Genomic DNA, 26,272 nt, shown 5'->3' with positions numbered 1-26,272 from the left:
TCTTATTAGTTTTAAAAAGGAAAGAAAAATTATAATAAGTTATCCAATTAATAGACTTTTCTGATTTTGCCCACGTTTCGAATAGCCAAAAGATGCAGCAGAGGGGCAGGATTCGTTTGGTCTCAATATAATTGAGGACTGTTTGGCTCCAATAACCCGGTCCACGTACAAATCCAACTATTACTACGAACCAGAAAATTTTGATGTCTATTAATTTAACCACTTAAAATAAATTTTTCGTAATTTTAAGAAATTTAGATAAGAAGTAGAATAAAAATCTAAGTCCTAAAACTAGAATGGCGAGAAATAAGAGAGAAAAAGAGTTCGTCGAAAAAGGTTAAAAAAAAAAATGGTTGAAAAATAAAAGGTGACGGAAAAATAAAAGAAACTTATCAAAACTTAAAAATACTTAACTAATTTAACCTTATTACTACAACTAACTTAAAATTATAATCGCAAATTGAAATTACTAATTGGAATGATAATTGATACATAGTAAAAGGTGTCTAAAAATATTAAAGCTTACAAGGAAAAACTAAATCCCAAATGAAAATAACTTAAAAAGAAACTAAAACTTAAAAAGGCGTCGCAAAATTCTAAAGCACCTAAATCTTAGTCTAAAGAAAAAGCACTTAAGGAATTCTACGGCAAAGCCTAAAAATATAGGAGTAAAAATAACTATAGCAAAAACTAAGTTTAAAATTAAATATGAGCTAAAAAATACAAATATTACGCTACAACGATTAAAAAGGTACAAAATATAAAAATATACAAAAAGTTGTAAAAAGTACAATTTTTATAAAAATATTATTTTTATATTATTTATTTTATAAAACTATTAATTTTACAATTTTATAAAAACTAATTAAAACTAAATACAACAAATTAAATAAAAAGTAAAATTAAAACTAAAACTAATAATAATAATAATAATAATTAAGTTTTAATAATAATAATAATAAATTAAAACCCGTAATCAATGCTTGATTAGGGTTTTTGTCCGTGTGTCAGAAACCCTCCGCGAGTCGCGGCAAATAAAGAAGAAATCCCCGCGAGTCGCGGGGTTCAGAATTTGAGCTGACAGGTTTCACTTTTTACGCGTTTTTCTTTATTTATTTTTTTTTTATTTTGTTTTCTGTTTTTTTAATTAAATAAAAGATATTAAAATTAAAACTTATATTTTTATAAACTAAAATAAAAATAAAGAAACTTATAAAACTTAAATATTTAACAAAATCTTAAAAATGCTTATATTTTTGTTTTTTTATATTTTTGAATAATTAAAACGTATTTCTACAAAAGCAAATTTTTAATAAAAGTAACTAAAAATCTTGTTTTTTTTTTTTTATATTAGCGTTGCGCTTCCGGCTTTTAAGATGTTCCCCGGCAGCGGCGCCAAAAATACTTGATGAAGTGCGAGGTGTATATAAAATAGTTATTATTTTACTAGGAAAAACTATTAAATACGATACAATTTTACACAAGATATTTATTTATTTATAGAATGGATATACTTAAACCTTGCTACAACACTTATAGGCAGTGTACCTAATCGTACAGTAGTGTAGTTTTTAGTAAGTCCGGTTCGTTCCACAGGGAAATCTTTAAACAAAGCTCAACGCTATATTAGTTAACTTTTATAAAAATACAAATATATATATAGGTAATATTATTATTATAAAGGGGGGTTTTTACCGTTTAATGACCGGTTTGTCGATTTTAAAACTTTAGTCGCAGTTAAAACCTAATGTAAAATATAAAATAAATACAAGACTTTAAATTAAAGCGTAAAGTAAATAACGATAATGAAATTGCGAATAATAAAAATGCGATAAAATTAAATTGCGATAATTAAAAAGTACGATAATTAAAAGTGCGATAAAATAAAATAAATAAAAGTGCGATAATTAGAAGTGCAATTAAATATAAAATAAAGGAAATTAAATATGAAATAAAAGAATTATGCTTATTTAAACTTCCGTAATCATGATGTTTGACGTGTTGATTTTAGTTTTATGCCCATGGGTTAATTGTCCTTTGTCCTGGATTATTCAATATGTCCGTCTGGTTTTTGTCCATAACAGTCCATCAGTCATAAATATAAATTGCAAGTGTCCTTGTCAAATTATTATTATACCCGAAGATAAATATTCCAACTAATTGGGGATTCGAATTGTAACAAGGTTTTAATACTTTGTTTAATGAATACACCAGGTTATCGACTGCGTGTAAACCAAGGTTTTACTACTTTGTTAACAATTACACCAATTACCCTTGAATGTAATTTCACCCCTGTTTTAATTATTCTAGTGGCTATTAATCCATTCCCGTGTCCGGTTAAATGAACGATTACTCGTACATATAAATACCCCGCCCATCGTGTCCGATCGAGTGTATATGGTAATTTATAGGGACGCCCAATTGTAAATCTTTATATTAACATTAACAAACTTTCATTTAGTTAAACAAATATAAAGCCCATTAATAGCCCATAGTCTAGTTTCCACAAGTGTCGTTCTTTTGTCCAAACCCCAATTATGGTACAAAGCCCAATTACCCAATTTTAATAATTAGCCTAACATCATGATTACTTCGTTTTAAACAAGCATAATAATAACTTAGCTACGAGACATTAATATAAAAAGGTTGAACATAACTTACAATGATTAAAAATAGCGTAGCGTTACACGGGCAGAATTTCGACTTACACCCTTACAACATTCGCTAACATACCCTTATTATTAGAATTATAATTAAAATTAAAATATAAATTATAAATATAAATATATATTACTTCGTATGAATGAGAAGAAAAAATGATGATGATTTTGATCAGAATTCGGGTTGATTTATAGCCAGACTTGATTTTTGGGGCTCCGCGACTCGCGGCCAAATACCCTTAAAACTCCGCGAGTCGCGGAGAGGTATTTACAATTCACACCCTTGGAGTTTCTGGCTGCCGACGGTTTTTAATATATATATATAATATATATATAATTAATATAATTAATTATATATTATATTATATTTATATACATAGTTAACTTGTAATTTTTAGTCCGTTGCGTCGAGCGTTAAGAATTGACTCTGGTCCCGGTTCCGGATTTTCGAACGTCCTCGCGTACAATTTAATATCTTGTACTTTGTGTTTTGAATCTTGTACTCTTGTGATTTTGAGACGTTTCTTATCAATAATTGGAACCTTTTTGATTGTCTTTTGTTCTTTTGAGCTTTTTGGTCGTTTGCGTCTTCAAATCGTCGAATCTGTCTTTTGTCTTCACCTTTTATTATTTAAACGAATATCACTTGTAAATAGAACAATTGCAACTAAAAGCTTGTCTTTCTTGAGGAATAATGCTATGAAATATATGTTCGTTTTTAGCATTATCAATTCGTCAACACCTTCAACAGCTTAAAATTTCGGGACGAAATTTATTTAACGGGTAGGTACTGTAGTGACCCGAACTTTTCCATTTTTATATATATTAATTGAGATTGATATTTACATGATTAAATGTTTCCAACATGTTAAGCAATCAAACTTGTTAAGACTTGATTAATTGAAATATGTTTCATATCGATAATTGACCACCCAAGTTGACCGGTGATTCACGAACATTAAAACTTGTAAAAACTATATGATGACATATATATGGATATATATATAGTTAACATGATACTATGATAAGTAAACATATCATTAAGTATATTAACAATGAACTACATATGTAAAAACAAGACTACTAACTTAATGATTTTTAAACGAGACATATATGTAACGATTATCGTTGTAAAGATATTTAATGTATATATATATCATATTAAGAGATATTCATACATGATAATATCATGATAATATAATAATTTAAAATCTCATTTGATATTATAAACATTGGGTTAACAACATTTAACAATATCGTTAACCTAAAGGTTTCATGTAACGACTAACGATGACTTAACGACTCAGTTAAAATGTATATACATGTAGTGTTTTAATATGTATTTATACACTTTTGAAAGACTTCAATACACTTATAAAAATACTTCTACTTAACAAAAATGCTTACAATTACATCCTCGTTCAGTTTCATCAACAATTCTACTCGTATGCACCCGTATTCGTACTCGTACAATACACAACTTTTAGATGTATGTACTATTGGTATATACACTCCAATGATCAGCTCTTAGCAGCCCATGTGAGTCACCTAACACATATGGGAACCATCACTTGGCAACTAGCATGAAATATCTCATAAAATTACAAAAATATGAGTAATCATTCATGACTTATTTACATGAAAACAAAATTACATATCCTTTATATCTAATCCATACACCAACGACCAAAAACACCTACAAACACTTTCATTCTTCAATTTTCTTCATCTAATTGATCTATCTCAAGTTCTATCTTCAAGTTCTAAGTGTTCTTCATATATTCTACAAGTTCTAGTTACATAAAATCAAGAATACTTTCAAGTTTGCTAGCTCACTTCCAATCTTGTAAGGTGATCATTCAACCTCAAGAAATCTTTGTTTCTTACAGTAGGTTATCATTCTAATACAAGGTAATAATCATATTCCAACTTTGGTTCAATTTCTATAACTATAACAATCTTATTTCAAGTGATTATCTTACTTGAACTTGTTTTCGTGTCATGATTCTGCTTCAAGAACTTCGAGCCATCCAAGGATCCGTTGAAGCTTGATCCATTTTTCTCTCTTCTAGTAGGTTTATCCAAGGAACTTAAGGTAGTAATGATGTTCATAAAATCATTCGATTCATACATATAAAGCTATCTTATTCGAAGGTTTAAACTTGTAATCACTAGAACATAGTTTAGTTAATTCTAAACTTGTTCTCAAACAAAAGTTAATCCTTCTAACTTGACTTTTAAAATCAACTAAACACATGTTCTGTATCTATATGATATGCTAAATTAATGATTTAAAACCTGGAAACACGAAAAACACCGTAAAACCAGATTTACGCCGTCGTAGTAACACCGCGGGCTGTTTTGGGTTAGTTAATTAAAAACTATGATAAACTTTGATTTAAAAGTTGTTATTCTGAGAAAATGATTTTTATTATGAACATGAAACTATATCCAAAAATTATGGTTAAACTCAAAGTGGAAGTATGTTTTCTAAAATGGTCATCTAGACGTCGTTCTTTCGACTGAAATGACTACCTTTACAAAAACGACTTGTAACTTATTTTTACGACTATAAACCTATACTTTTTCTGTTTAGATTCATAAAATAGAGTTCAATATGAAACCATAGCAATTTGATTCACTCAAAACGGATTTAAAATGAAGAAGTTATGGGTAAAACAAGATTGGAAAATTTTTCTCATTTTAGCTACGTGAAAATTAGTAACAAATCTATTCCAACCATAACTTAATCAACTTGTATTGTATATTATGTAATCTTAAGATACTATAGACACGTATACAATGTTTCGACCTATCATATCGACACATCTATATATATTTTGGAACAACCATAGACACTCTATATGTGAATGTTGGAGTTAGCTATACAGGGTTGAGGTTTATTCCAAAATATATATAGTTTGAGTTGTGATCAATACTGAGATACGTATACACTGGGTCGTGGATTGATTCAAGATAATATTTATCGATTTATTTCTGTACATCTAACTGTGGACAACTAGTTGTAGGTTACTAACGAGGACAGCTGACTTAATAAACTTAAAACATCAAAATATATTAAAAGTGTTGTAAATATATTTTGAACATACTTTGATATATATGTATATATTGTTATAGGTTCGTGAATCAACCAGTGGCCAAGTCTTACTTCCCGACGAAGTAAAAATCTGTGAAAGTGAGTTATAGTCCCACTTTTAAAATCTAATATTTTTGGGATGAGAATACATGCAGGTTTTATAAATGATTTACAAAATAGACACAAGTACGTGAAACTACATTCTATGGTTGAATTATCGAAATCGAATATGCCCCTTTTTATTAAGTCTGGTAATCTAAGAATTAGGGAACAGACATTCTATTTGACGCGAATCCTAAAGATAGATCTATTGGGCCTAACAAACCTCATCCAAAGTACCGGATGCTTTAGTACTTCGAAATTTATATCATATCCGAAGGGTGTCCCGGAATGATGGGGATATTCTTATATATGCATCTTGTTAATGTCGGTTACCAGGTGTTCACCATATGAATGATTTTTATCTCTATGTATGGGATGTGTATTGAAATATGAAATCTTGTGGTCTATTATTATGATTTGATATATATAGGTTAAACCTATAACTCACCAACATTTTTGTTGACGTTTTAAGCATGTTTATTCTCATGTGATTATTAAGAGCTTCCGCTGTCGCATACGTAAATAAGGACGAGATTTGGAGTCCATGCTTGTATGATATTGTGTAAAAACTGCATTCAAGAAACTTATTTTGATGTAACATATTTGTATTGTAAACCATTATGTAATGGTCGTGTGTAAACAGGATATTTTAGATTATCATTATTTGATAATCTACGTAAAGCTTTTTAAACCTTTATTGATGAAATAAAGGTTATGGTTTGTTTTAAAATGAATGCAGTCTTTGAAAAAACGTCTCATATAGAGGTCAAAACCTCGCAACAAAATCAATTAATATGGAACGTTTTTAATCAATAAGAACGGGACATTTCAAAATGTATCGGGGACGTTACTCCCGATAGGCCTACCCCCAATAATTAAACATGCCGCAGCACTTAAAAATATCACTGTAGGGACTTAGTCGGACATAGCCGGGTATAGCATAGTTTAAGTAGTTTGGTACTTGTGTCTAAAGTGTAAAAAGTAAAAACAGCATGTGTCTCACCCCAAAAGTAAGTAAGTAAATTTTCTAGCAATAAAGAGGGGCTATGAATTCACCTTAGTAAGTAGAGAGAGATATCTTAGCAAATCGTTCTATAGTCGAACAATCACGACCGAACAATGTAACCTAGTCAAATAGGTCATCTTAAGTATACACATATAGGTCATAATGTCAACCCATAGTGTACGCAAAGTCCTAGTGCTCAGACTGACTCAACGAACAAGTAAAAGTCAACTAATCCAAGCAAGTCAACAAAAGTCAACCAAAGTCAACCCTAAAGTCAACTCGGTCAAAGTGGTCCACTAAAGTCAAACATCTCAGTAGGTTATGCAAACATGGTCAACAAGTCAAACTTAAGTCGTATAACATGTTATCGCTCGTAGTTTAGCAAATCCCATCTTCCGCATCTTAGAGTAAACCTTCGAAATTCATACGTCGTAAAGAAATACATTCATAGCACATAGCACATAATTCATAAAATTATGATCAACTCCAGATCATAACTATACTTAAAATAGATTCCAAAAAGTCCAGCCAAAGCCTCATACGATAATTAAAAATCCAATATCAGAAAGGATCAAGTTCGAGTTCGTTACAGAAATTTCTGCTCGCGCGTCAGTTTTTAAACATTTTTCATAAAATATAGAAAATAGATTTTGATGAACGGCCAATTGGTGTGATCTCATAACATCACAAAATTTTAATGATAAAATAATAAGAAGCATTGCTTTAGCCAATTTGTACATTTTTGAAAAACATTACAGACTCATCAGTTTTTGAGCATCAATCGGACACATCACAAAGATAGGCATATAACTCATGGAAAATCACGTTCTCGCAAGTTCGCATACAAATGAAACATGTCAAGGAACACTTAGACTAACATATTTCAGAAGCTCAAAGTCTAAATCAATTCCTAGTTCGTTCTAGAAATTTTTATGTAAACTTAAAAACAGATTCAGCATACTTTATAAATCAAATCTTCGTTTTATCATATCGGGAGCATTACATAACCTTTCGACGTAAATCTTTAGTATAAATTGCATAAATTTTCACAAGGAATACAGTAGCATAACTTTCATAAGCTAAATCACAAAGCATACAACTCAGAAAATTCGGATTACATGTGAAACCCTAACGAAACTTCGATTAATCATAACTTAAGCATCCGGTAACAAAATCATGCAAATCCAAAGTCCAAATTTATTAATTTTTCGATATCTACACATCTAGATACATTATATGACTAGTACATAAACTCATATAATCAGATTCATAACAATCAAATTCGGGTTTCATAACAAAGACAACAATCAAGCAAATTAACGATTAACGACAACTCTAACCGCAATCAATTGAGCACTAGACTCTTGTACACCATGTAATTGAACAAAATCAAATCTAATAAAATTAGAGTTTTCAATTATACCTTAAAAACACAATCAATTAGTACTGTGTAGAGGACGATCAAAGGAAGCACTTTCGTGTAGAACGCAAGAGCAAACAATCAAAATTGAATGGAGAATGATGGTGATGATGATTGACGATGAAGATGATGATATGTGGTTGAAAATTTCGTGGGTTAGGGTTAAGGAAGGATAAATGAGTGTATTTCTCTAGTTAGGGGTTTTAAGGGTTAGCTTTTGGGCCCTAATCAAGGTTAAATGGACATTAGGAGAAGTAATAGCCCAAAATAGATCAAAGAAAGCCCCCTTCTTGTGGATTTCAGCCTAGAGGTTGGAAGAAGGCTCCTTGGGCTTTATTTTGTCTAGGTAGTTTAAGTATTGTGCAATCCATCGAGTGTCGTTAACCGAAAACGCGAACCGGAACGTTAAACGTCAATTTCTCGCGTTTTTAATCTATATAAATTCTAATAAATTGAAAATATGTTTAAAACATAATATTTACATAAAATAATTATTAAAAGTGAAATATCATTCGTTTCGTTATTTTCTTGTACGCGCGTGGTCTGTTTCGAGTGCCGTGAGCCAAAGGAGAGGGAGAGATTGTTGTTGAGAGAGGACTGTGAGAATTGTTTGGGTATTTAATATTGAAAAAATATAGAATGGAAAAATGAGGGTCGTTATATTTATTACCATGGGTTAATTGTCCTTAGTCCTGGATTATTCGATATGTCCATACGGTTTTGTCCATAATAGTCCATCAGTCATAAATATAAAGTGCGAGAGTCTTCGTCAAATTATCCTTACACCCGAAGTCAAATATTCCAACTAATTGGGGATTCGAATTGTAACAAGGTCTTAATACTTTGTTTAATGAATACACCAGGTTATCGACTGCGTGTAATCCAAGGTTTTATTACTTTGTTAACAATTACACCAATTACCCTTGAATGTAATCCACCCCTGTTTCAACTAGTCCATTAACTATTAATCCAGTTCCGTGTTCGGTAAAATGAACAATTATTGGTATTTATAGATATCCCGCCTACCGTACCCGATTAAGCGTATGTGATTATTTATAGATACGTCAAATTATAACCTTTATATTAAATTAACGAGGTATCGTTAAGTTAATATAAAACTCATTAATAGCCCATAGTCTAATTTCCACAAGTGTCGTTCTTTTATCCAAACCCCAATTATGGTCCAAAGCCCAATTACCTAATTTTAATATTTAGCCCAACATCCTGATTACTTCGGCATTAAATAAGCATATTAATAACTTAGTTAAGAGACATTAATTTAAAAAGGTTGAACATAACTTACAATGATTAATAATAGCATAGCGTTACACGGACAGAATTTCGACTTACAAACTTAAAACATTCGCTAACATAACCTTATTATTATTAATCTTAAATTCAAATTATAATTATAATTATAAATTATATATATATTTGAGAGTAAGAGTAAGGAAAAGAAAAAGATGTGTTTTTTCGTGCAGAATTTGATGGCTTTTATAGGCCCACATTTTACTGTGCAGCTCCGCGAGTGCGGAGCTTTTGTTCTTCTTAACTCCGCGAGTGCGGAGGTCTTAAATACAGCTCACATTATGATCCAAAACGTGGGCGGCTTTTAATTAATATATATAATAATATATATATTTAATTATTTATTATATTATATTCTTGTGCACAGTTGACTTGTAATTTTTGGTCCGTTGCGTCGCGCGTTGAGAGTTGATTCATGTCCTGGTTCCGGTTTTTCGAACGTCCTTTTGTACGATTTAATAATTTGAACTTTGCATTTTGCGGCTCGTACTCTTGTACTTTTGAGACGTTTCTCATCAATAATTTGAACCTCTTTGATTGTACTTTGTACTTTTTAGCTTTTTGGTCGTTTGCGTCTTCAATTCGTCGATTCTGCCTTTTGTCTTCACCTTTTATTATTTAAACGAATATCACTTGTAAATAGGACAATTGCAACTAAAAGCTTGTCTTTCTTGAGGGATAATGCTATGAAATATATGTTCGTTTTTAGCATTATCATCATGGCAACAAGCATTTCTAATATTAATAAATTATAAACATCGAACAAGAATATTATAATAAATTAATAAAAGAAAGGATAGATATTACTGAATAATGTCGGCAGAATAACACTTGTATTTCTTCATAATATCTGTAGCGTTACAATGCTCGATAGCTTCTACTATAAACTACATACTAATCTCCTATTGATCACTAGAGAGCGACAATAGAGAGATAATTATTTTCCTAACCTCTGTACTTTTCTCTCTCTAGAATCTAGAGAGAGAAAGTAGAGAGAGAACTAATCTCCCACAGATTACTAGAGCAATAATAGAGAGATATTTAGAGAGAAGTGAAGAATGGTGTGTGTTGAAATGGATGCAAAAAACTCTTTAAATAGGCAAAATTTTCCTGGAAAACGGCTGGCAGGTCGTTTGGCAAGCTGTTTGCCAGGGTAAGCCATTTTTGGTGCCCGTTTGATGGTAGGTCATTTTCCCTTATGGCAGGCCGTTTGCTGGATCGTAACTTGTCTTTCACCGTTTTCGCTCTAGAATCTTCGTTTTAGCTCCGTTTTTGACGATTCTTGCGCCCACGCGTTTATAATTAAATATCCTACAACATAAGATTAAGTAAATAAACTTTTCCAAAAATTATAAAATAAGTTATTTATACGCGAGTTAATCGTCTTAGCCGATTTTGCTCGTTTTTCATCCGTTTTTGATGATTCTTGAAACATAGCCTTCGTAATGACTAAATCTACCAAATTAACCAACAAAGTGATTATTTTGGCGATAAATTTTGGAACTTTATGGTTTTAGGGATCAATATCGGGGTAAAAACGTGACTTTTTGGCCGATATCAAATATCTCACACTTAGACTTTGCTTGTCCTCAAGCAAACCTCTATTTTATTTTGAGTTCAAGGATGATTCTGAGGTTTTTGTTCTATTATTCAAGTGGTTTGTTATTTATTATAAGAGCAAAATCAGACAAACCGTCTTCTAAAAGGGGTAGAAACTATCTCTGCAAGCATGAGGGGAGGTTACATGACATTGGCTTCCTTACACGGGTCACTCAAATCACTCAAGTGTTTGGGGTTCCCTATCAATCTATGAAGTGAATTCGCTCATAGCCAATCATGTTGCAAGTATTGTCATAGGCTTGACCAAGAATCAAATCTCCACCGGTTAGATAAGGACGGCACTGATCTTCTCCCTAATCATTCTTTCAAGAGAAAGAGCGGGTTTAGAGATTGGTGTGTGGAGAAAAGCGAAGGTTTTGATATGGTGAAAAGGGTGATTTCGAATCATTGAAATTTAGAGAGATTCGATAGATTTTGGTTTCATGAGGATATACTTTTTCTAGGAAAGATAGTACTCTATTTTTTTTTAAGAGTTCCTTTTGAGGGTGCTGATTTTCAGCAAAGCCTTTGCTTTTTTTCTGCAATCCTCCTGGGTCACAATCTTCATTTCCTTGGGGATATATGCTTTTATTTGAAGTCTTTTCTCTTCTTTATTTTTGAGACTTTGCTCAACAATATTTTTTTTTTTGCATATCCCATCTTCATAACTTTGTGTATTTCTTCTTGTGCCCAGAGAAAAAGGTATTTCACCAGAAATAGGTCTTTTTGACCTATCAAAAATAGTCTGGAATTTCGAAATTTTTCAATAAGTGTTTGAAGTAAACTTGGTCGATCTATCTCTTTGATTTTCTAGATTTTGGAAATGAGAAAGGAAAGAGGGTGGAAAGGGTAACGTATTTGATAGTGAATTTGGGGGTAAGTATTTTCTGATTCATCAACTCTTTGGCGTGAGTTGGTCGGTTTAAATGCGTGGAGTGGAAACGTAAACGGATGGTTTTTGTCTTCTCAATTCAGAATGATTTCGGAAGGATTATCGCACCTACACCACGTATGGCGCTTATTAACCATTGGCCTCGAAATGTATGTCAAGGTCAAGTTTTAACTCTAAATGCTAACATCGGCACTCTCAACGTAAAAGATAGTGAAGCATTAAAAATGAATGCTTATTTGGCCATTTTTGGGGTGCCTCACAACAATTATATTGGATTGATAATGCCTAGTCATGCAATGCTCTTTTAGAGAATCGGTTCATCCTTAAGAAGATTTATGTCCTCATTTGTCTTAATTTTAGAACAAACACGCTTGATTTTTGAAAGTACTTTTTCAGAAAGTATCATTTAGTCAAAAATTTTGAAAAATTTACGTTGAGGATAAAGAATCTAAATAGTATGTATACTCGAAAAGCTTAGTAAAATTTTAAGTTAAGAACATTTTTCGAGCACCCCTAGCTAATAACGGTGTACTACACCGCTATCCCACACTTAGAGGAACATTGTCCCTAATGTTCATTCTTAGATTTAAGGGATCTAAAATCCCACACTTAGAGTTTGAACATGTCGGAAAATGTATCTAAGCTCAATATTGAGTTGGAATCCCACATTTAGTGATAAACTTAGGATAGGGTATAGTTTAAGGATATAACGAAGCAAAATAAATAAACGAAGAGAAAGAAACGAATTACTCCCCTTAGGTGCGGTTATGAGCTGAGGATCTGAAGGTAGACGTAGTCAGAACCATCTTCTGCTGGATTCGAATTGGTCTTCTTAAAGTGTACTCGAGCTCATTAGGGCGTTTTCATCCTTCATACACCATCCACCAATAACTTGCAATGAAATAATCAACAGATTTCCTTATCGTTTTATCATTATTCAAAGAGTCTCTACCACAGGCATCAATAACTGTCTATTACTTGTAAAAATGGAAAAGATCAGACCTAGACAGGTGATTAAGCTTTAGGCCATAGACTCACTAATTTGCGTTTTGATGAAAAAGTTTTTTGAAAACTTGAGGTTTTTGAAAATTTAACAAATCAGTGTATAACTAAAAAGCTTAATCCCACACTTAAAGTGTTAAATGCCTTTAATTAAGACTTTCAAAATAATGTAGCAATTAATTCACTTAAGCCCAAGATAAGTAGGAGAAGTGGATTCGTCCTAAGAAACGTTGAAAATTTTATTTTAAGTTTCACTTTCTCATTTATTCAATTAACCTAATTATCCTAATCTAACTACTATTAAAGCTATAGAAAAATAAACACACGGGTTGCCTCCCAAGAAGCGCTTGCTTTTGTTCGAGTCACGAGCCTGACTCTGGCCTTATTTCTCAGGAAATCTAGGCGGCTCCTCTGCATCCATCAGTAGACACAAGAGGTAATATTAGAACATACCGATGGGATTGAAGCGGACATAGAATAAGGTATGTCCAATGAGAGGAGAAGGTGGTTTGAAGTGAATGATTTGTTTAACTTGAGGTATAACAAAGCTATCAACTTCTTTTACCTCCTTGATTGGTGTGGGTTAGTCAAAGGTGTCCTCATCACTCCATGATGTGTATGCCATTATGTAGCGAAGTGATGGTTTATAGGGTAGCCCTGATGTAAACCCCGTCTTTCTTCTTTGTGACTTTGGGTTGGTCGTAATGTTGTACTCTAAGGATGGAGGTGGGATGATGTCCATTGATGTCTCCAATATGGTAGCAACATTAATAACAACTTCGATGATAGAATCCTCCATCTCTTTCTTCTCATCCGGGCTTTCCATTTCAATTTCTTCATCCACCTCCTCGTCACTCTGGTCTGGAGATTCAAGTATAATTGGTTCAGAGAGTTCTTCTAGAACGAAGTTGATAGTGCTCCAAATGAATATATATTTTGTAGCAATATCCTCCCAATATGTAAATTATTTAGTTGTAATTGTTCTGTTTTAAGTTGTAATCGTTTATATTAAATATGTGCGAAGACAAAAGGCGAAAATGACGATTTGAAGACGCAAATGTCCAAAAAGCTCAAATGTACAAGATACAATCCAAGTGGTTCAATTTATTGGTAAGAAACGTCTAAAAATGACAAGAGTACAAGTTGCGGAACGCAAAGTACAAGATATTAAATTATACGAAAGGACGTTCGGAAATTCGGAACCGGGACCTGAGCCAACTATCAACGCCCGACGCAACGGACTAAAAATTATGAGTCAACTATGCACAAGAATATAATATAATATTTAAATAATTATATAAATTATTTATATATTATATATATTTAAATAAAACGTCGACAAGCAAATGGCCAAAAAATTTTGAGCTGGATTTCGGACCTCCGCACTCGCGGAGCTCTGAAGGCTTAAACCTCCATGATCGCGGAGCACACCAGGATCAAAATTTCCTATAAATTCAACGAGCTTCTGCCGAGTTTTATACACAATAATAATAATAATAATAATAATAATACTCCTCTGTAATATATATATATATATATATATATATATATATATATATATATATATATATATATATATATATATATATATATATATATATATATATATATATATATATAGTATAGTGTAGTTTTATATTAGATTAGTTTGGGTTATGTAAAGGTTATTTTACGGGCTCTAAAGTCGAAGTTCTGTCCGTGTAACACTACGCGATAAATACTCAATGTAAGTTATGTTCTCCTTTTTAAAATTAATGTCTCGTAACTAAGTTATTATTATGCTTATTTGAGCCAAAGTAATTATGATGTTGGGCTAAATATTAAAGATGGGGTAATTGGGCTTTGTACCATAATTGGGGTTTAGACAAAAGAACGACACTTGTGGAAATTAGACTATGGGCTATTAATGGGCTTTATATTTGTTTAACTAAATGATAGTTTATTAATTTTAATATAAAGATTTACAATTGGACATTCCTATAAATAACCATATACACTCAATCGGACACGATGGGCGGGATATTTATATGTACGAATAATCGTTCATTTAACCGGACACGGAAATGAATTAATAGTCACTAGTCACTAGAATTATTAAAACAGAGGTGAAATTATGTACAAGGACACTTGGCATAATTGATAACAAAGTATTAAAACCTTGGGTTACACGCAGTCGATATCCTGGTGTAATTATTAAACAAAGTATTAAGACCTTGTTACAGTTTAAGTCCCCAATTAGTTGGAATATTTGACTTCGGGTATAAGGATAATTTGACGAGGATACTCGCACTTTATATTTATGATTGATGGACTGTTATGGACAAAAACCAGACGGACAAATTGAATAATCCAGGACAAAGAACAATTAACCTATGGGCATAAAACTAAAATCAACGCGTCAAACATCATGATTACGGAAGTTTAAATAAGCATAATTCCTTTATTTCATATGTAATTGCACTTTTAATTATCGCATTTTTATTTACTATCATTTTATTTATTGCACTTTTAATTATCGCACTTAAATTATCATCATTTATATTTTTCATTAGGTTTTAATTGTGACTTAAAATATAAAATCGACAAACCGGTCATTAAACGGTAAACCCCTTTTTATATTATTATTATATATAAAAATATATATTTTGTACAAATATAGTTGTTTAAAATATAGTGTAAAATAAGTCGTCTCCCTGTGGAACGAACCGGACTTACTAAAAACTATACTACTCTACGATTAGGTACACTGCCTATAGTGTTGTAGCAAGGTTTAGGTATATCCCATCTGTAAATAATTAAAACTTGTGTAATTTTTATCGCTTTTCGTATCAAAAATATATAGTATTTCACGTACACCTCGCACGACATCAAAAATATATAGTAATAGTAAAATTGTATCGTATTTAATAGTTTTTCCTAGTAAAATATACACTATTTCATATACGACTCGCATAACATCAAGTATTTTTGGCGCTGCTGTTTATTTGATAGTGCTCCAATTGAACATATATTTTGTAGCAATATCCTCCCAATATGTAAATTATTTAGTTGTAATTGTCTTATTTTAAGTTGTAATCGTTTATATTAAATAAGTGCGAAGACAAAAGGCAAAAACGAAGATTTGAAGATGCAAACGTCCAAAATGCTCAAATGTACAAGATACAATCTAAGTGGTTCAATTTATTGATAAGAAACGTCTAAAAATGACAAGAGTACAAGTTGCGGAACGCAAAGTACAAGATATTAAATTATACGAAAGGACGTTCGGAAATCCGGAACCGGAACCTGAGCTAACTATCAACGCCCGACGCAACGGACTAAAAATTATGAGTCAACTATGCACAAGAATATAATATAATATTTAAATAATTATATAAATTATTTATATATTATATATATTTAAATAAAACGTCGACAAGCAAATGGCCAAAAATTTGTGAGCTGGATTTCGGACCTCCGCACTCGCGGAGCTCTGAAGGCTTAAACCTCCACGATCGCGGAGCACACCAGGATCAAAATTTCCTATAAATTCAACGAGCTTCTGCCGAGTTTTATACATAGAAAAAACAATAATCTCTCCCTCTGTAATATATAATAAATATATATATATATATATATATATATATATATATATATATATATATATATATAGGGTAATTTTATATTAGTTAGTTTGGGTTATGTAAAGGTTATTTTACGGGTTTTAAAGTCGAAGTTCTGTCTGTGTAAAACTACGCGATAAATACTCAATGTAAGTTATGTTCTCCTTTTTAAATTAATGTCTCATAGCTAAGTTATTATTATGCTTATTTAAGACGAAGTAATCATGATGTTGAGCTAAAATATTTAAAATTGGGTAATTGGGCTTTGTACCATAATTGGGGTTTGGACAAAAGAACGACACTTGTGGAAATTAGACTATGGGCTATTAATGGGCTTTATATTTGTTTAACTAAATGATAGTTTGTTAATTTTAATATAAAGATTTACAATTGGACGTCCCTATAAATAACCATATACACTCGATCGGACACGATGGGTGGGATATTTATATGTACGAATAATCGTTCATTTAACCGGACACGGGTATGGATTAATAGTCTATGGAATTATTAAAACAGGGGTAAAATTATGTACAAGGACACTTGGCATAATTGATAACAAAGTATTAAAACCTTGGGTTACACGCAGTCGATATCCTGGTGTAATTATTAAACAAAGTATTAAGACCTTGTTACAGTTTAAGTCCCCAATTAGTTGGAATATTTGACTTCGAATATAAGGATAATTTGACGAGGACACTCGCACTTTATATTTATGACTGATGGACTGTTATGGACAAAAACCAGACGAACATATTAAATAATCCAGGACAAAGAATAATTAACCTATGGGAATAAACTAAAATCAACACGTCAAACATCATGATTACGGAAGTTTAAATAAGCGTAATTCCTTTATTTTCATATTTAATTGCACTTTTAATTATCGTACTTTTTAATTATCGCAATTTTATTTTATCGCACTTTTATTTATCGCAATTTCATTAACGTTATTTACTTTACGCTTTAAATTAAGTCTTATTTTTAATATATTTTACATTAGGTTTTAACTGCGACTAAAGTTTTGAAATCGACAAACCGGTCATTAAACGGTAAAACCCCCTTTTATATATTAATATATATAATTATATATATTTTGTACAAATACTATTTCGCATAACATCAACTTGTGTAAAAATAAAGCTACAAAATATATGTTTAACCTTTACATTACCCAAACTAATATAAAACTAACCTATACTATAAAACATTAAAAAACTCAAAAATCTTTACTTTTAAAACCGCGATTAAAAAGTGACAAATTTTAAAATTTTGTCGAGGGACGGACTTGGACATCGATCCGAAAAGCCCTCATCCTAAAAAGAAACAAATTTTTAAAATTTTATTAATTATATAATTTATAAAGTATAAGGTTTTTATTTAAAAAAAATGGGCCAAATCACTGTACCCGGCACCCCATGCGATCGCATGGGATTTACACACCAACCTCATGCGATCGCATGGAGTTGAAAATCAGGCCAGACACAAAAGGGCAGTGAGCTGTTCTTCCTCACCACAACACACACACATACACGAAATTCTCTCAAAATCTCACCAAATTTCATCATTTTTCCACCGTAATTCATCAAATTTCTTGCTCTAATCATGCCTAGATTCGCATTCTTCAGCAAAAAGGTAAAAATTACACCCATAAACTCTATAAATTCCTAGTTTTTGTGATAATTACCAATATTTTACCTAATGCAATTTTGTTGATTTCTAGTGTAATTAGTGTTAAATTGTTAGTATTTTATGCATGTATAACCTAGATTAATGCTATTTAACATGATTTGAAGCCAAAAACTTCAAAATTTTTAGAAATCTAGGGTTTGTGTTCTTGAGCAATTTGGGGCTTTTTGATATAAACAGGTTATGGCCGATTTTTGTCATGAATTATTGCTTAATTGAGTAGTTTAACATGTTTAGGTAGTTAAATGATCCAAACATTGATCCTAAACATGTTTTTTAAAGATTAAAGTGGATTTTTTAGGCGAAAATTCATGAACTTGATTAATTTGATATATTTGCCAATTGAGACTTGTTTAATTGTTAGTAATGATTATTTTGACATGTTATTTGAGTTAAATGCTTATGAACTTTGTTTACATTTTCATATGTGCTTATTTGAAAAAGTATAGAATTGTAAAAAAAATGTGAAAATGTGTACAAGTTTAATTTTGATTTAACATGTTATTGTGATTGTTTTAAATTGTTATTTTGCTAACACTAATGCATATTTAGATGCACAAATTTCTTATTTAATGTGTTTTACAGAAAGTCGATACTGGAGGTTCAGGAGCATCATCATCTAGACAGCCTGCTCCAGCTCTAGAACCAGAACCAGAAATGCAATATGAACCTGAACAACAACCACAACAGGAACCACAACATCAGCCTGATCAGCACGTACCTTATTATGATCCGCTACAGTTACCTAATGAATTCATAGTATTTCCCCCACATCCGCCTGTAGAATACCCAACAATTCCAGAACACACGTTACATCCTAATCTGAGATTCGATAGACGATGGAGAGATTACCCGGCATATCAAACTAATAAATTTAAATTAGTAACAAAAGAGGTAGAGGTGCCGAGGGTAATTGATTGGAATCCTTTGGAAACGGTCCATCTAGCTGACCGTGTTAGACAGCAAATGATTCAAAGGTATGGCAGTTCTTCTTTTACAGATTGGGAACGTCTTTTCACCATTCGTAGACCTGTATATAAGGAATGGTGTGTTGAGTTGATGAGTACTATAGCGTTAAATGTAGATGTAGATAGGTTAGATGATAGAAGTTTTCTTAGATTTATCCTTGGCGGTAGGATGTACAGAATGTCCATGATGGACATGGCCAGGGCATTACAGATTTACACTCCTAGTGAATTGCTACTACCCGATTGTATGAGTTTGATTTATTGTGGTGAAAGGGTAGATAGGAACTTTGACGCTGACGCCGTTTGGAGGCGTATGTCAAACTATAATGTTTTTACACTAGGAGGAAAACACTCCTACTTACATATTAACAAAGCCGAGCATCGTGTGATTCATAGATTTTTGGCTAACTCGATTACACAGAGAGGTCACAATAAGGAGAAAATGACCTTACATGATTTATTATACCTAAAGTGTATTCGAGACCCGAGAAGCTTTGTTAATATCCCTTACTATGTTGGTTTTTATTTATCTAAAATGGTAGAAGGAATGCAGGACGAGAGTATAATAGGAGGAGGTATTTTTGTTACTCTCATTGGAGAGTATTTAGGTGTTGATAGGAACCAAGGGGGCCCATTACAGGTTTGTAGAGAACAGGATGAGACCATAGGATTGCGGGTTTATGTGGGTGCTAAGGTATTGAAGAGTAGACGCAACCAGGCATTACCCTATGAAGGTAATCATCCTCAGGTAGATAGAGGCTCAGACGAGGAAATGGAGGAAGCGGAAGACATTAGGGATGTCTTTCGAGATGCTATTCTTGACGTCCACGTTCGTATAGATGAGGAATCAATGACGAGCGCGGCCAGACATAGTATGTACGAGCAGTGGAACTCCGAGCGAGTATACGAGGATTATAGGCGACGCCAACACGATAGCTGGGTAGTTCATCAGCACCAAATCATGAGCCAGCTATCATATCAGGTACCAAATAATTACGTGCCTACTCGACCTGCTCATTTTCCGCCACACAGCCCCGACATCCGACCACCCTTTAACCGGTATGACTATAACCAAGCCTATCAGAACACCTATAACCAACAAGCGAACCCACCTGACGAGATGAACTGGAACCCCTATCCAGACTGATTTGGTTCCATTGGTTATTTTTTTATTTTTTTTTATCTTTTTACTTTTTCATGTTTAAACTTATGTTATTGGATATATTTATGTAATTTTTATCATTTTTATTATTATTGTGTACCAATATTTCACATTTAGGATTTGAAAGTGGGATATTAAGTCCCATTTCAAATTGCCATGCATGTTTATATTTGTATGTATGTTTATTGTCGATTGTACAAAACAGGGTAAAACAGCGCATTTTCAAAGACTGGCATTAAGTTCAGCAAAAGCTAGTACTTTAGACGACAAAACAAAAAACAAATGTGAGGTAACAACAAGATGGAATGAACAAATGATGTGCACCATTTATCATTCAGCAAACAAACGCCAATATGTTTGGAAACTTTGGTAAAATTTAATCATTTTTCTACGCTATTTACCCTCAATAATTTAAATTGTTACTGATTTCTTGCAAATGAGGGCATTGCAAGATCTTAAGTGTGGGAAGGGGTTAAATTCTTTCGAATTTTTAAAATTCTTAACTTAAACACTTGGTTACCATTAAAAATACTAGTAACGTAGTAGTTGTATTAGAATCTAGTGCTCTCTGATAACAAAGAACAGCCCTAGTCTTATATACTGACTACCCATTTCTAGTAAAATTTTTCAAAATTTTCAATTAAATAAACTCAAAATCATGTTTATACATATTTATGAACGATAAAACTAGGTGTTAACACCGAAATTATTATTACCTCGGAAAGGACATAAATTGAGAAACAAACCAAAATGTTAGAATTCATTTAAAATGGAATAGAGGACAATAAAAAGGCAAATAAAAGAAAATAAAAGTCAAGTGTGGGAAAATTTACCAAGTTATTTAAAACATATATCACATATTTTTGTACAAATAATTGAAGATACTTTTGCTTTGGACTAATCTAATCAGTTTTACCCGATTTACTGTAATATATTTGAAAGAAAGATGGATCTACACGATGAATCAATTCCATCGTTTAAAGGAAGTAAAGTCTTCCGAAAAAGAAACGCGCTTCTTGATTTTGGTCATGAAGTTGTCGTCCAGACCAGCTGTAGGTTGACGAAAAATCTAGAAAAGTCATCTCTAAAATCAGCAGGAAATCCACGGACCTCAGCATCAAACAGGGTCGCCATGTGGTCAGACTTATCCTAACCATGAGAGGATCTGTCTCGTAAAATGGGGAGGGCGCCGTGCAAATTAGCTTGATAAGACTAATGAATCAGACCCCCAGAAAGGATAATCTCCTTAAAGATTAAAAATCAGCTTTTAAGCCTGATATTACTCAATCCTTGAGATTGACCTTAAAGATTGAGAATTACAAACTCATGGAATTCAATGATATCTAAACTCGAGCTTGAACGAGAAAATATTTTGATCAAAATTACAAACCAATTTGTTTTCTGAAAACCCATTTTCAATACGTTCATTACCATTGAACGTAAAATCCTAGGAATTCACCTGGAATTCATTAGGTCACCTGAACCAAATTGGATGTCAACCGTAAGAACGGTGGTTGCATAGCATGGTCAAAGACAAGATCTTGTGCTAGACCAGAAAATTATAAGGGTGAGCTTTACTATTGCTCCTACAAAGGATAGTAATTGCGTCCGACACGTTATAGACCACAATTAAAAGCATGTCAGGGGACATTGCCTTAACAGTTGCTTGTTCAACGCTTTCCTTTACAACCGGACGGTAGTTTATCGAAAGGTAATATACGGAGCAAGTATACTGGACGTGTTGCTTTCCCAATACAAGGTTAGCAAGTGGGTGACACAAAACCACAAGTTTTGAGCTAAAATTTTCAAATCTGAAACTCACCAAACCCACAAAAAGAATTTGCAAACACCGGTGAAGGGTTATTCCGGAAAACTTATCTAGGGTAAAAACTAGATTGAATTTTCAAATGATCAAATGTTTTCATAAAGATCCAATTTCCTTAATGGATCTAAATTTTTATAGTCATGTGGGACTGTAAACCACATTGTTACTATCATTGTTTATACCACTGTATCAAAATCACTGATGTATAAAGTGTGAGAATAAAAAAAGTGATTCGAGTGAAGTGTGATTTTAATTTCAAGTTATGTATTGCTTGAGGACAAGCAACGTTCAAGTGTGGGGATATTTGATAGTGCTCCAATTGAACATATATTTTGTAGCAATATCCTCCCAATATGTAAATTATTAAGTTGTAATTGTCTTATTTTAAGTTGTAATCGTTTATATTAAATAAGTGCGAAGACTAAAGGCAAAAACGAAGATTTGAAGATGCAAACGTCCAAAATGCTCAAATGTACAAGATACAATCCAAGTGGTTCAATTTATTGATAAGAAACGTCTAAAAATGACAAGAGTATAAGTTGCGGAACGCAAAGTACAAGATATTAAATTATACGAAAGGACGTTCGGAAATCCGGAACCGGGACCTGAGCCAACTATCAACGCCCGACGCAATGGACTAAAAATTATGAGTCAACTATGCACAAGAATATAATATAATATTTAAATAATTATATAAATTATTTATATATTATATATATTTAAATAAAACGTCAACAAGCAAATGGCCAAAAATTTGTGAGCTGGATTTCGGACCTCCGCACTCGCGGAGCTCTGAAGGCTTAAACCTCCACGATCGCGGAGCACACCAGGATCAAAATTTCCTATAAATTCAACGAGCTTCTGCCGAGTTTTATACATAGAAAAAACAATAATCTCTCCCTCTGTAATATATATATATATATATATATATATATATATATATATATATATATATATATATATATATATATATATATATATATATATATATATATATAGGTATAGGGTAATTTTATATTAGTTAGTTTGGGTTATGTAAAGGTTATTTTACAGGTTTTAAAGTCGAAGTTCTGTCTGTGTAAAACTACGCGATAAATACTCAATGTAAGTTATGTTCTCCTTTTTAAATTAATGTATCGTAGCTAAGTTATTATTATGCTTATTTAAGATGAAGTAATCATGATGTTGAGCTGAAATATTTAAAATTGGGTAATTGGGCTTTGTACCATAATTGAGGTTTGGACAAAAGAACGACACTTGTGGAAATTAGACTATGGGCTATTAATGGGCTTTATATTTGTTTAACTAAATGATAGTTTGTTAATTTTAATATAAAAATTTACAATTGAACGTCCCTATAAATAATCATATACACTCGATCGGACACGATGGGCAGGATATTTATATGTACGAATAATCGTTCATTTAACCGGACATGGGTATGGATTAATAGTCTATGGAATTATTAAAACAGGGGTGAAATTATGTACAAGGACACTTGGCATAATTGATAACAAAGTATTAAAACCTTGGGTTACACGAAGTCGATATCCTGGTGTAATTATTAAACAAAGTATTAAGACCTTGTTACAGTTTAAGTCCCCAATTAGTTGGAATATTTGACTTCGGATATAAGGATAATTTGACGAGGACACTCGCACTTTATATTTATGACTGATGGACTGTTATGGACAAAAACCAGAAGGAAATATTAAATAATCCAGGACAAAGAACAATTAACCCATGAGAATAAACTAAAATCAACACGTCAAACATCATGATTACGGAAGTTTAAATAAGCATAATTCCTTTATTTTCATATTTAATTGCACTTTTAATTATCGTACTTTTTAATTATCGCAATTTTATTTTATCGCACTTTTATTTTCGCAATTTCATTATCGTTATTTACTTTACGCTTTAAATTAAGTCTTATTTTTAATATATTTTACATTAGGTTTTAACTGCGACTAAAGTTTTGAAATCGACAAACCGGTCATTAAACGGTAAAACCCCCTTTTATATATTATTATATATAATTATATATATTTTGTACAAATATAATTGTTTAAAAATATAGTGTAAAATAAGTCGTCTCCCTGTGGAACGAACCAGACTTAATAAAAACTATACTACTCTACGATTAGATACACTGCCTATAGTGTTGTAGCAAGGTTTAGGTATATCCCATCTGTAAATAAATAATTAAAACTTGTGTAATTTGTAACATATTTCGTAGTAAAAATAATACTATTTCGTACCCCCACGCTACGACATCAAGTTTTTATAATGGGCTTTATATTTGTTTAACTAAATGATAGTTTTTAAAACTTGATGTGCGTAGAGGTGTATACGAAATAGCTTTATTTTTACAACGAAAAAATATTAAATACGATACAATTTTACACAAGATATTTATTATTTATTTACAGATGGGATATACCTAAACCTTGCTACAACACTTATAGGCAGTGTACCTAATCGTACAGTAGTGTAGTTTTTAGTAAGTCTGGTTCGTTCCACAGGGAAATCTTTAAACAAAGCTTAACGCTATATTAGTTTTAATTTATAAGAATACAAATATATATATATAAGTAATATTATTATTATAAAGGGGGTTTTTACCATTTAATGACCTGTTTGTCGATTTTTAAAACTTTAGTCGCAGTTAAAACCTAATATAAAATATTAAATAAATAAAAGACTTAATTTAAAGCGTAAAGTAAATAACGATAATGAAATTGCGAATAATAAAAGTGCGACAAAATAAAATTACGATAATTAAAAAGTGCGATAATTAAAAGTGCAATTAAATACAATGACAATAAATAAAAATGTGATAATTAAAAGTACAATTAAATATGAAAATAAAGGAATTATGCTTATTTAAACTTCCGTAATCATGATGTTTGACGCGTTGATTTTAGTTTTATGCCCATGGGTTAATTGTTCTTTGTCCTGGATTATTCAATTTGTCCGTCTGGTTTTTGTCCATAACAGTTCATCAGTCATAAATATAAAGTGCGAGTATCCTCGTCAAATTATCCTTATACCCGAAGTCAAATATTTCAACTAATTGGGGACTTAAACTGTAACAAGGTCTTAATACTTTGTTTAATAATTACACCAGGATATCGACTGCGTGTAACCCAAGATTTTAATACTTTGTTATCAATTATGCCAAGTGTCCTTGTACATAATTTCACCCATGTTTTAATAATTCTAGTGACTATTAATCCATTCCCGTGTCTGGTTAAATGAACGATTATTCGTACATATAAATATCCCGCCCATCGTGTCCGATCGAGTATATGTGGTTATTTATAAGTACGTCCAATTGTAGATCTTCATATTAAATTAACAAACTATCATTTAGTTAAACAAATATAAAGCCCATTAATAGCCCATAGTCTAATTTCCACAAGTGTCGTTCTTTTATCTAAACCCCAATTATGGTACAAAGCCCAATTACCCAATTTTAGTATTTTAGCCCAACATCATGATTACTTCGTCTTAAATAAGCATAATAATAACTTAATTACGAGACATTAATTTAAAAAGGAGAACATAACTTACATTGATTATTTATCGCGTAGTGTTACACGGACAGTATTTTGACTTCAAAACCCGTAAAATAACCTTAACATAACCCAAACTAACTAATATAAAACTAACCTATACCATATATATATATATATATATATATATATATATATATATATATATATATATATATATATATATATTATTTCTATTACAGAGGGAGTATTATTATTTTTGTGGTATAGAACTCGGCAGAAGCTCGTTGCATTTATAGGACATTTCTGATTTTGGCTGCTCCGCGAGTGCGGAGGTTTGTAGGCAAAATGCTCCGCGAGTGCGGAGGTCAGGAATCCAGCTCACCAATTTTTGGATCCTAGCTTTGTCGACATATTTATTA

The sequence above is a fragment of the Rutidosis leptorrhynchoides genome, chromosome 10 (assembly GCF_046630445.1).
Source record: "Rutidosis leptorrhynchoides isolate AG116_Rl617_1_P2 chromosome 10, CSIRO_AGI_Rlap_v1, whole genome shotgun sequence".
In the NCBI taxonomy this organism is placed as follows: Eukaryota; Viridiplantae; Streptophyta; class Magnoliopsida; order Asterales; family Asteraceae; genus Rutidosis; species Rutidosis leptorrhynchoides.
This window is presented reverse-complemented; position numbering follows the sequence as displayed.